Source organism: Melozone crissalis, unplaced genomic scaffold (genome assembly GCF_028551555.1).
Source record: "Melozone crissalis strain CALT ecotype California unplaced genomic scaffold, PUWL_Pcris_2 ptg000027l_1, whole genome shotgun sequence".
In the NCBI taxonomy this organism is placed as follows: domain Eukaryota; kingdom Metazoa; phylum Chordata; class Aves; order Passeriformes; family Passerellidae; genus Melozone; species Melozone crissalis.
This window is the reverse complement of record NW_026535805.1, coordinates 9959766-9973257: the sequence shown is the minus strand read 5'-3', so window position 1 is coordinate 9973257 and position 13492 is coordinate 9959766. Positions and strand designations below refer to the sequence as shown.

Here is a 13492-nt window from a genome sequence, read left to right as displayed (position 1 = left end):
GATGACGACCTTACTGTTGACAGGAAGCCTGGCAGCAGCAGGTTTTAAAAATATCTCAACATCAATTTGCTTGTACGAGTGAAAACTAAAACACTTGCAGAGAATGGCTGTCTATTTCACAGGTAAGCTGTACTCCAGTAACTTTCTCACTAAATTAAATCAGTTTCATACTTCTTTGGGCAACAGCTCACACTACATCTACAAATTACCTAGGTAACAGAGTTTTGAAAACCTTACTAGCACCTACTCCTATATTTGCCTTTGGCAGAAAAAAGTTTTTGACTCATTTTTACGTTCAATTAATCCACAGTCACATTCTTCATAAAAAGACTTCTGGAAAAACTCAACTTGCTGGAAACAGTAACTGTAATTACTGACCCTCTTGAAGTCAGCCAAAATTAAATTGCAAAGTAGATTTTCTGGCATTCCAGCTAAAACTTAATAGTACAAAGAAAAGCAAGTCTACAAGTGAAAGAAGAAACCAAGCCCAGCATTTGTGAGAACCCAAAAATGAGATACAATTGGGGAGTTTATAGGGGAAAACTGAGAACAGACCCTGAACATTGTCCTTCTACATTTGTACTACATAACAAAAAGAGTAAAACTTCTGCTTTGCTCATCTTTGCAGTATCAAACTTCAGTCCAAAAAAAGCATTATTATTAAAAAGGAGAAATAAGACTTCATGAAATTTCATAGTGAAGAACAAATCATAAACTGTAACTGTATGGCATTTTATCTCCTTACATAACATTATTCTCTTTCCTCTACAGTTTCCAGGTTTGTTTTACTTATTGCTCTCTGCAGTTATGAACAAAGTCAAACCAAAAATCGTGGTGTCTCTGTATTTCTCAGGAAAACAGAAAACACCACTGCAGGTGTGCCATTAGAAAACTTGTGTGAAATTACACATGCCACTGTCATTGAAACTGTCAAATCAAGATTCTTTTCACTTATTACAGGCTTTAAAGCAAGTACAAGGATCACACATTCCTCAACCTGCAGAGATATGCTACTAGTATGCCACATTAACTTTACTAGCATTAAAACAATTGGCTTATCCTGGTGCAAAATGAATGAACATTTAATATTTGACTAACGCTTAAAAATATAGAATTCATGGGCTATGTAGACATTCTGAAGTTTTTGCTTCTACTGAATTATTTGCATAACAGAAAAAAAAAGTGATTTCATAATGTGATAATTTTTGAGCCTATAAGCAAGAACTTCCAGGACTAAAACCCAAACAACTTCTACCTTAAAAACCATTCCCAAAATAAGCTGAAGATTTGCAGTTACTGCTATCTATTGTCATCTATGATACTCCAGGAGAATATTTTCTACCCACATAAGCTATTGCTGAAAAAGGGCTGTAAAGTTCCTATAGAGCACACTAGCAAGAGGGATTTCCATATGTACTTAAATATAGGTACTGTCAAAGAGACAAGCAATGGTACATTGCTATTTTTTTCCATTTTTAAAATTCGGATCAAAACTAGTTGTGAAAAAAGCTAAACATCAGGCACCAAAAACTACAACAGTGATCATCAAATGTGGGGAAGGGGCAAACCAAACAACACTCAAAGCAAGGACATTTCAAACTTTCAAGCTGCTTAAGAAATCGGGTTCTGGCCTGAAAGGAAGTGTAAGTTCAATCAACAAAAAGTCAGTTTTTCCTGAATTATACAGAACTATAGAACACAATGTTTTTCCACATCTAGTGCCATTCTGAATCTAAGTCCAAACCTTGATCTAAGATACAAGATGCCTACTACTATTTCAGACACCAGTTGCTCTACTGGCCTGGGTCTGGACCTTAAGGCACCAAACCTCGTTTATTTTGTTCACAACTGTTGGACAAATATCAAAATAGAAAATTTGTTCAACACAGCGGTCATCAGTCCCCCTCATAAGCAACTCTGAGCTATAATGTGTGCAATTACTTGACAGTTTTGAATGTAAGTCACAATCATTCTGACAAAACCACTGAAATTCCTTCAACAGACACTTCACTCCTAAAGGAGTTTGAGAGAACAAAGCCATGTTGTATGCTCATGGGGACTAACAATTCTACCAACAAAAATGCTAAATCCTCTAGCAAATGCTTCAGACCCCAAGGAATCTGAGAAAACAAAGCCATATCATCTGCACATGAGAACTGATACTGGGCAACAGACTCTTGAGGCAAAACAGCTTTCTCACTTCTCACAGCACAACTGCTTGAGCATTGTAAAAATAAAAACTCCTGACTGATTCCCACATTTTATCTTTTTAGTTCCAGTAAAGGGAAACAGGAGATCATCAGGTCAATCTGAAAGAGTCTGTGTGTTTATTAAAATAACTTTTGCTAGAATACAATTCAATAAAAATATCTCTATAATATAGACTACTATGTAGATTGACTGAATTTGGAAATAATTTAACTGAGATATGAAAGAACTATAGAAGACCTAAGAGAATTTAATTTGGAATTGTCATATTGGAAGACTAATTGCTAAGTTATCTTTCTAATAAAGAACAAGAAATGGATTTTCTTTCTCAAATAGACTAACTGAACAGGGGTAAAAAAAAATTTAAAAATCAGTATTTCTACAACTTTACCAGTGCACATGATGCGAAGTGTCAAGTGTAAAGCCAGATTTTCTGAAAAAGACCATTTCAAACATTCTCAACTAAAGAGAACTAAGTTATGGAAAGAAACTAACAATTACAATATCATAATCCAGATGGGACAGAATTTGTTAATTGCCAAACCAGGCTATATGCTAATCATGTCAGCAAATACTAACAGGCAGACGACACACTCCTGAAATACAATAATGGGATGTAACATAAGAATAGCCCTGACCATCACAGGGTACACCTAATAAAAATCCTGTCTGGCCAATACATGCTGCTCAGTAGAGAATACAACAACAGGTGAACTATTTTTTAACACAGTCCTCATATCCTTTCCCAGAGTCAGTACTCTGCAGTTCAGTGTTTTTAAACACAAAAACAGTACTTTTGCATTCTCCAAGATATACTATACAATCAATACTTTCAATCTCTTAATTTAAATCTAAATCATGACACATAATCTGTTTTACATATGTAAGAACCAGAGCTCCTGTTGTCAAAGCTCTTGCTTCCATAAGTAAAGTTTACCAAATATTAAGAACAATAAATATGAGGAATTTATTTGGTGGATAAACCACACACATTTTTGGTGATAAAGCTGGTTTGATACTGAAACTTTAAATCTGACTTATATTCCAATCTACCATCACTGTGACAATCTGCATTAAGGTCTCAATGCACTATGAACAATAAAATTAAAGCAAAAATCAAAGATTGGGTTTGTTGCCAAAATTTTAGATCATGTCAAATGTCCAAATGAGTTAAACTGCTGGCAAGAACCTGCCAAAATACCCAGTGAGATACTGGCAGCAGAAACTTCACTCACTGAAAAGAGACTTTTCTTACCTTAAGAGTGTGGCTTGATGAGACTTAAAGAGAACAAGTCACTGCAGTCTGAAGGGACAACGTAACACCATCACCCCTCCGTACCCCCAAGCCCTGTCACACAGCCCAGAGTCGGTCTCCCTTAACCCACTACCAACTAACCCAGAGAAAAAAAGAAATTAGAACAGTGTGGATTAAATGAACTGGTTGAATAAAAATGGAGAAACTGTGTCAGAGAATCTGGAGACTCCAAGTGGGTAATAACACAAGTGCAATTTAAGACAGGTCAAACAGAAGCTTTATTAACCATGATCCCAGTGAGAGAACATTGAGAGCATCTTTCCTGGCTCTCTGCCAAGCAGCTGCAGACCCCCAAACCATACAATGTTTCAGAGAAAGGCAAGGAAAAGCAATCACATCAATGTTAACAAAGCCAGGTACCCTCCCCTGGGAGGGATGGACTCCTCAGGTCTGCTGCTAAACAGCCACAAACTTAAGGAGGACTCCGGCACTAAATAATGTGACAACATGGAGATGGTTCGTGGTGGAGCCCACAGGGATGGCCTGGTATTATCCTATCTGAGATGCAAAGTTGGAAACAATCAGACTGCTAGCTTTTGGTTGAAAGGAATGTTGTTGGAGTAAAGATAACTCCTTAGCCAGACCTCTCAATCTTAACTGTTAATAATTTTACCAGGGCAACGCTTTGACAGCTTAAAAATACATTGTTGCCTTCCTCTTCCAAGCCACAAGTAAGACCAACAAATGAGAAATCATATCTACCAAGTCAAAAACACAGCAAGACACAACTCAATTGAAATTTTAACTTATTGAGCAAATTTTAAATAAAAAAATATGTATCTGATAAAATTGATGAGTTAATGCACTAGTGGAATGATTAAAACACCTCCTTCACAGACCCCAAGAATAAAAGCTCCCCCAAACCAAAATTCAGTAATAGGTACTTTTTCCACAAGTAAATCAGCCAGTAAATCAAACAGTGCTGCACATGTCTTGCTGCAAAACCAAAAACCCAAGGTACAGAGGCAGAGTATGTGGTTTGATACAAAAAGAGATGTACCTAAGCAGATGAAATCCCAAGTATCAGAAGTTAGAGACATCTTGGAGATGGAAGTTTCCTGTTTAAGTTATTTTCAAGAAACAGGGTCTACCCCATTAAACATGTTCATCCTTAGCTAGGCAAGTTCCATGAATAAAATTAAGTAAGTCAAACTGGCATAAGCACCACTGCAAGCTAAATTTTTATTAGAGGCCAAAAAGTCGAGGAAATTCTCTTGATCAATTTTCATCAGAGTTTTGATCAAGCCTAATTCATTCAACTGCAGTCCTTGAGTCTCTACTAGCCTAATGGGAATATTAGGTAGTAAGCCCCAGACATCTTTTATCCCAGAATTACAATTCTTAATCCTATGACTGACATTTGAGTCTTGAGCAATGAGGCCCAAGTTATTTTATTTGGGAGCCAGGCTGACCATTGAATTACTATCAGAATTCATTCTGCTGAGAAGGAACAAAAACGTATCAGGTTTAGTACTGCAGAAAAATTATTTTTGATTGTTCCTACTCCACTTCAATTTTTAAGCAAGATCTCAAATTTCACCTCTATAAATGTGCTCCAGTCTGAAATCACTGAAGCACTTACAAAAACTGTAAAAGTTTCTGCCTCTAACAAACTGGTGCTCACCATAGGTATTGCAATACAACAGTATCTTAAGGAATGCTTCATGACCCACAACAGCAGTAAAATATTTCTTGTAAAAACCTTGAGTTTACACAGACTAGTTATGTAGTGCACTGAAATTGCTATTATTCTGCTGCAACAAAAAGAAAACCGAATTTCTGACTTCTCTGATTCTTCAACTACTGCAAAGATTCAAACTTTCACAAGAAAGGAGTACTGGTTTAAATGCTTCAGTTGATAATGCTAGCCCTGAACACACTGTATTCGGCTACATAAAGAAAATACTTCAGAGTCCTCAAGAAGCATTACTGATCTGGGCCAGCCTCCATCTCCCCCTCCTTCTTATCCCAATCTTTCATAGATAGGCTTTAAATGTTTTGCAGCTGTCCAACATTAAGGCTGAAGAATTCAACAACCACGGCACTATAAAAACACAGGGTGAAAAGTAACTATGTTCAGGACCTGTTACAGAGCTAGAAGAGGTTCCTGACTGCAAACTTCTTCACCAAAACCTGGATAAGGTCCTGAGAGCAGATAAACCTGTCAAATTATTCCTCCTTCCTTCCAGATAATTCTTCAAGTGAGTGCCTACCATATAAACTAGTGCAGACTATGCATAACTGCATTGAGTTTTAGCCAACCTCTCTCACAGCCAAAAATATCAACCACCACCACTGCACACATTTTCTTACTGAGATTTTCAGAAGGTCTGCATAATCTTGTAACTACAAAGTTAGTGAGCCATTTCATATTTCCTGAAACTAAACTGCACATCAGATGATTCACCAATTAGTGTATTCATGAAGCTTTAAGAACCAATCAAAATTTCATTTTTGTTGAAAAATTTAACAGAAATGTCCAGCTGAATGCATGGAGAGAGCATGTGGGCTCTTCTCCTTTATTTAACTTAACTAACAGCTACGTTAGCTGGTGAAAAATATTCAGTGTGTCAAAGTTAATTTATCAAGCTGACAAAGTATAAGGGCTCCAGAAGGTATAGCATACATTTACTAAATTTTAAATACAACATTTTAACTAGATATAGCTCAAAGATTAAAATAAGCTGTCCAACAAGCAAACCACACAAATACATATCACTCCAGGGCACTTCTTATTTAATGGAGCAATTGCATGCTTGTTTCAAACTAATGCATAGGTCATCATATCAGAAAAGCTGATCATCCTTCACACCTCAAATCCCATAAATCAAAACTTGTTCTTTTAAACTAGGTGGATATCTTTGGAAGACAGAGATATCAGTACAGTGCAGGCCATGATCAGATGGAGGGGAGGCACTGCTTGTTGTACAACCAAACCTTGCACCTCCTGGAAGCCTCTAGGCACAAACACAACCAGGTAAAACCAAGTGCTCATTTCCCCCTAAGGCTGAAACTAGGAAGCACAGCTCTTGGGAAAACAAGCCAAGGAAATCAGCCTAAAGCAGACAATTATTCAGGAATTAGTTAACTAGCCAACCTATTCCAATACTTTGGAATAAAAATCAGTGTTTTAGGAGCTTATGATGAAGCCTTTACATCAAAAGTTATTTCATCTATCAAGTCAGGAATGTACAATTTAGTAAACAAAAAGGCATCCTGTTTAGATTTTACATTTGCTTTCACTATTTGCGACAATAAATAAAATATCACCAGTTTAACTAAATTTTAAGGATAGGTAAAATTGCTGTGTGGAAGTTACTATGGAGTGATCTGAATCCACGAAGTATCTATCAAAAATTTAGCTATTTTGCAGGAAGCTATCACAGGATGAGGTGCTTTACAACTATTAATAAAAACCATCACTGTTGTTTGATTAGACTAAAATCCATCTCTAAGCATAATGAATGAGCCCTAAAAATGCATGTTATACCATCTTTGGTTATATGTCCATCAAGGAAACATCTAATTTGAAGAACAGTCCTCTCTCTAGAACCTTGCTGCAGAGTGACAGGTTTCACATGTTGCAAAGAAGATTTAAAAGAAACCCTTTCTGCTTGAACACAGTTGATTTCTAATCCCTTGCATTTGCTCCCTCTTTCTTAGATGTACCTGCCATCATTAAAAGAGCAACAGAAGAGAAATTCTAGATATTCCTACAAGGACTTATTCAGCCATTTTTGCAATGCTCTCATACACATGAAGTCATGTCAAGCTACTGCTACCCAACTGTCTGAATTCACTGCCTGATTTGTATTGCTAATGCAATGCTGAAAACCAGAGCAGAGGCAGGGCATTTAGACCAACTGGAAAATCAGAACAGATTTCATCCACTCAGTCCACCAGGTCACAAAATTGGTTTGTTTTCTCTTTCTTGTAGCTTGCTTTGGACTGACAAATAATTCACTCTGCCATACTTAGTCATGTACAGAAATGTAAAGAATTGGATCTGTTCTGACAGAAACTCTATTGCTAAGGCTATTGCTTCGATATGAGGTCCATTTGAGTATCTTGGTTTACAGACTGACAACTGAATGAAGTAGGAGGTTGCTAACTTGGAAACTTGCCTCCTTTCAAATGTCTCACTGCAGCAAACTCATCAGCTGAGGATATTCAAGGTAACAGGGGTTATGCTCAGGCTGAGAGCTGCATGAGATCTTCAGCACAAGCTTCTCATGGCACAAACTTGCATGACACAAGGTCCTGAGGTGCACGGATCACACTTCAAGATTTCTATGGATGTAACATTCCCAAACAATACTGGTATTAGCTCCAGTGAAAAAGCATCTTTGGTTTGTGTGGTATGGCCTGGGATCACACCTCACAGAATGTGATATGGTGCCACATGATGAACAGCATAAAATGTATTGCTTACAATCAGAAACAGTGCAGAAAACTTCAACAAGCTTTACAGGAGAGGGAAAAAAAATAAAAGAGGAGAGGATTCTGTAAGTATTCAGGAAATGGAAACAGACTATTGTACATGCTGGGTTCATAAAACCACATCACCAGATTATACACAACCCTAATGAAACAAATATTCAGAGACAGAAATGTATTCCACGGGATTAAGATCCTGTGATTCGGTGCAAGTATTGAAGTACAAAGTTAACAATAACAGCAGAAATAACTCGATTTACTGTTCCTACAATTCCAAGAAATCATTCACAACTTCGAATCAGATGCGTATAAGGGCCACTTGCAAACTTTTATGCGCTCTCACGAGGGAGCCCGGCCCGCTGCCCAGCGCACGCCGCTCCGCAGCGGGGGTTAACGGGAGCCTGGCCGCCCCGAGGTGCCTTCAGTGGTCATTCTGCCAGGACATTTCCATACGGACAAGCCGTGCGTGCAGACCCGAGCACAGGAGAGCGCCGAGCGCCCCGCTGCTCCCGCACCGGCCCCCGATGGCCCCGGTGCCGACCTCGGGCAGCGCCGTCCGGCCGGGCGGGTTCGATGCCCGCTCGCGGGGCTCCGCTCGAGCCCTCAGCGGGGGCCGGCACCGAACGGAGCCGCCCCTCCGCACCGCTCCGCGCCTCCCCCGCCCCAGGCGCCCTTCTCCCGGCCGCGGCTACAGCCCAGTCCTCGCCGTCTCTTCCCCCGGCCCCCGACGCCCTCGGGCCGGGACAGGGCGGCAGCTCCCGCCTCCCTCCCGCACGGAGCCGCGGCCTCGGCGAGCGGCAGCGGGGCCGCGGCCGCCGGGGGGCGAGCGGCGCAGGCAGGTCCCGCCCGCCCGCCGCGCCCGCGCCCCGACCGGAGGCAGCACCTACCGCTGCGCCGTCCCGGCGGGGGCAGCGGCGCCTCAGCGCCGTCCCGGCGGGGTCAGCGCCCGTAGCATCCCCGGCCCGGGCCCGCAGCCGGTGCCGCTCCCGGAGCGACCGGACCGAGCCCCCTCCCTCCCTCCGCCCAATGTAAAATAGTTCCCCGGGCCCCGGAGCGGAGACACCGGGAGCGACACCTCGCCGGCCAATGAGAGCCGGCCTGGCCCCCCGCCGCACCAATGGGAACGGCGAATTGGCGGGGGCGGGGCGTCGCCCAGCCAACCGGGGCACGGCGCTCGCACTGACCCGCTAGGCTGTCTCCGGTGGCCTCCATTGACCACCATCTTGGAGTCGGGCGCGATGCCCGCGCCGGGAATGGGGAGGCCGGCCGGCGGCCATCTTGGGTCCGGGCGGAGCCACGTGCGGGGGCGGGCGGCGGGGAAGGGGCGGCCGAGCGGAGCCCCCGCCCCGCCGGCAGCCGGAATTCCCCGCGACCGCCGGCGTCAGGGGCGGAGCGGAACGGCGCGGGGAGGCTGGTGCCTTCTCGCAGTGCGGCTCCCGAGGCGCCGGATGCTGCGCAGGCAGGGACCGCCCCGGCACTGCGCCTGCAGGCGGCTCCTTGCACGCTGCAGGGAGCAGCAAAAGCTTAACGCGTGGAGGCCCTTGGGGACACGTCGGTATTGTGGAAAATGCGTATTTTAGGATTGGCTTTTCGCAAATATTAAAGTGAATATTATATGTGTTGTGTATGAAAGTAATGCTGTATTAATTCTCTTAAGTAGTGTGTTTAATATAGTTTTAGGTTATAAAAATTGTTAAAATAGAAGCTATGCTATGTAGGATACTTTTTTTAAAGAAAGGACTGGCAGCCAGATAGCAGCCACAGGACACCTAAATCTTTCAGAGAAAGAGACTTTATTGCCCCAGTATCAGGAGAAACGAACTTCTTCCCGCCTCGAAGGCGCTGTCACGATTCGGAGGAAGAAGTTGACGCTGACCAGACAGAATCCTTTGTTTTGAAGGGAATTTATGCATCATGTATGAGATGTATGAATAAGCAACAGGCTATTACTTTTAAGGGTTAATCCTTTCTTAACGTGTGTCCTTTTTCGGGCCTGTGCTGCCCAGAAAAAGGTACCCGGGCATCCATAACTCTTTGTTTCTATTGTCTCATATTGTCCTAATTCAAATTGTCCAAATTATTATTACTCAAATTGTATTACTATTTTTATAACCATTTTATTACTATTAAAATTTAAAAATTTAAAACCCCAAGTGATTGGCATATTGTTGGGAGCAATACCCCATTCAAAGCAGTTTCATCTCCCTTCCCCCGTGTAATGGAGAGCACATCCATGGCTTGGCCTAAGCACGGGTGAGGGAACATCCGATCACGTCGGCAAAGGAATCGCTCTCTGCTGCACCAGCGCAAAAAGATGGCTGCTATTCCAAGTGACAGAACATATCCCATTTTCCTGTGTCTGGCAGGCACACTGGGACACTACGGTGCATTCAGATGAGGAAGGATGCAGGACCCTTCGGAGGGAAGGGTCCAGGGTTTACTCTACTGGGAGGCAGCAGCAAGCAGAGAATGGCAGGAGCTGGTTCTCTCGGCATCTTTCTCAGAGGCTTTTGGGGAGGACACAGAGCGTGTGCTCAACAAGCTTGCAGGTGGTGCTAAAGCAGCAACAGTGAGTGCTGAAGGACAGAGCTGCCATTTAAATGCATCTAGACCGGGTGGGGAATGACATGATAGGAAGCCTGTGAAACCCAGCAAGGATGAACACAAGGAAATTTGACAGGTCCTGCACTTGGGAAGGAACAGGCCTCTGCAACAGCACAGGGTGGAGACTGATGGACTGTGGGGCAGCTTTGCAGCAAAGGATATGGGGTCTCGTTGGACAGCACATTGGTGTCAGGCCAAGAGCATCCTGGGTCATACTATTGGAAGCATAGCCCGTAGGCCAAAGAAAGAGATTATTTATTTCTGCTCAGCTACTTGTGGAATAGTGCATCTAGTTTGGGGTCACAAAATGCAAGGAAAATCTCAACAAACTAAAACAAGTTCAGTGGAAGCCACCAAGTGCTCCAGGGGAAGGTGCAGCACTTTTGAGGTAACCACCCTGGATTAGCCTGAAGAAGAGACAACTTAAAATACTTCAGCATACAGAACACAGCCTAGCATCTACATTACCAGCAAAAAACCCCGAAGATTAAATAATACACTGTATAAGCAATTCTGCACCTTGGAAGAGGATGAAAAATATAATGAAACATAGCTAATGGATGTTAGTTGCATTCAAAATTATACTGATGAGGCCAGTGTGTGAATTTACATTTCTAGAGCGGGGTAGCACTCATGAAGGATTCATGTGCACCCCGCACAAATGCAGCTGAATTGCCACTTGGCAGCCCTACATAAACAGTGCAAGAAAGAATGTGCTAACACGTAGCAACAACAGGCAAAATAAATATAGAGCCAGCATAGCCAGCATCTGGTTAGCAGTTCAACATGGGGAAATGCAAGTCCTGCACCAGGGGAGCAGCAGCCCCAGGTGCCTGTACGTGCAGGGGGCTGTCCCAGCAGCTTTGTGGGAAGGTCCTGGCGGGCACCCAGTTGAACAGGAGCCAGCAACACTCCCTTGATGCAGAGAAGGATAGCAGCATCCAGGGCTGCATGGTGCCAGCGGGTTGAGGGAGTTGGTTCTGCTCCTGTCCTCAGCACTGGTGAGGCTGAACCCGTGAAGCTCCCCAGTACAAGGGAGGTACAAAGCTACTGCAGAGAGCTCAACAGAGGGTCGCTAAGGTATTAGGGGATTGGAGCACCTCTCCTGTGAACAGGGGCTGGAGGAGATGAGGCTGTTCTGGCTGGCAGAGAGAAGGTTTAGAAAAGGATCTTACTGATGAATATAAATACCTGAAGGGAAGATATAAAGAGGATGAACCACAACAATCTTTTCTGCAGTTATCCAACACTGACTCCACTTGTATAAAAGTTTTATGAGTCAGTTTTAACCTCAACTTATAGGCTGTTTCACTTTTTAATTAATTCCGTGGCAAATGGTAGCATTTTCATTTCCAGTATGCAGTAAAAAATTTTATGCTAGATACTTAAAACTTATCAGAAGTATAAAGTTTTAGTAACATAAACCCTCAGATTTGCTACATCTCTTTATATTTGTAGAGCAGATCCTCTTGATTTTACCAATTTTGTCAGGATTAAAGTTCAGCCAACAGTTTTCATCTAATGAAAACACCTGCCATTCTGGCCTGCCACTAGGGCAAAGAACTTACAACTGGCTGGAGAGAAATAATCAACTGCTTTGTTTCATTTTAAAGATCTGCTGATAGGATGGAGGAAAAGAAAGGAAATAGGTTGCTACATGCTATAAACAAGAAGAAAAATTCCTAATACCATTCCTAATACCAGCAGAGCTGGGCTGTGGGCAGACCTCAGCAGGATGGAGACTTTGCAGCTGGTGGTTATCATGCCCTGACCCACACAGCTGTAGGACATACTTTGATTTTGTGAGGGAGCATTGATGCAAGGGACCAGCTCTCAGCCCTCAAAGCATGATGGAACTTACTGTGGCTGCTCTGCACTACTGTGTGGGGCTCTGAAGAGCTCTGTCCATAACACTGGGAAGGATATGAGAAAGCCATGGACTGTGGTGGGTGTTCCAAACTATGAGGATGCAATGAGCCTATTGGAAGAAATCAGATCACCTTTCTGAGGGTGTGCACCCACCCTTGAATGAAAAGCAATTCCCTGGGGAAATTTCTGGGCAACCCCATCTTTAGTATGGCAATTAATTTTCCTGATGGAGGGCAATGATCTGTGCATTGTAGGAGGACATGGGGATGCTGTGAGGAAACACCACTTGGAAGAAGGTGATCAGAGGCTGGAAACTGAGCTGCTACCTCCCACATTGGCTTGCTTTCATCTTTCAGTGTTTATTTCCCAGGCACGCCGCCAGCCCGGGGTGTGTGCTGCCAACAATGCAGCGCTGCGGGGCATGCTGTGCACAGTGCCCTCAGTCTGCCACTCCTGGGTGACACTGCCCACTTTCTCTGCTATGGGCCACCGTGCTTGCTTCACCAGCCCCACATTAACCATGTTTCCTTAGCCCAAATCTGCTGGATTGTTGCTGCTCTGATCCTGCTTCTGTGTTGCAAATTGTCTGACCCTGGAAACCTCTGCAGCTCTGGCCCCAAGCACTCTCTCCCACTTCCTTGTCCAGAATTTATCCTCTCTTCTGCCTAGAGCAATTTTGAGAAAGCAAATGCAGGCATAGATCTTATGATGATCTTAAATAAAACTTTTTCATTCCAGATGGAACTTAATAAATTTGAAGAAGTTAGTCAATGTACATGTTCTGTCCTCACTCCTAACAGCCACATACCAAACCTCAGTGTCAGGGGTTGTAAAACTGAATTGGACTTCAGCAAGGCAAAAGAGCACTTTTAAATTCTGGCTGATGTGGCAAGCAGCCTTCTCTGCAGACCCATCATCTGTCCCCAGAAATCTGTGTGTCTGTGGAACTGAGGTGCAGATACAGTGGCAGCAATTTCCTGTGCTAGGGTGCATTTCTAGGCCATGGTGACACACCAAGCCAGAGGATTGCCCATGGGAATCAGGGCAGTCATCATTAGT

At 43.2% G+C, this 13492-nt stretch overlaps 1 protein-coding gene across 4 annotated transcripts in view; it reads right to left on the bottom strand.

Moving 5' to 3' along the window:
* The window catches only part of SOCS5 (suppressor of cytokine signaling 5), a 30435-nt gene extending 21194 nt beyond the window's left edge, over window positions 1-9241 (bottom strand). For 2 of the 4 annotated variants that reach the window (XM_054279858.1, XM_054279861.1), the window contains exon 1: window positions 8848-8936. The gene's annotated coding sequence lies outside the window, so the exon portion shown is untranslated. Of the gene's footprint in view, window positions 1-8847; window positions 8937-9144 lie in introns of those variants that run through there. The other 2 variants (XM_054279859.1, XM_054279862.1) reach the window with 2 other exon arrangements.
* Window positions 9242-13492: the final 4251 nt, after the last annotated feature.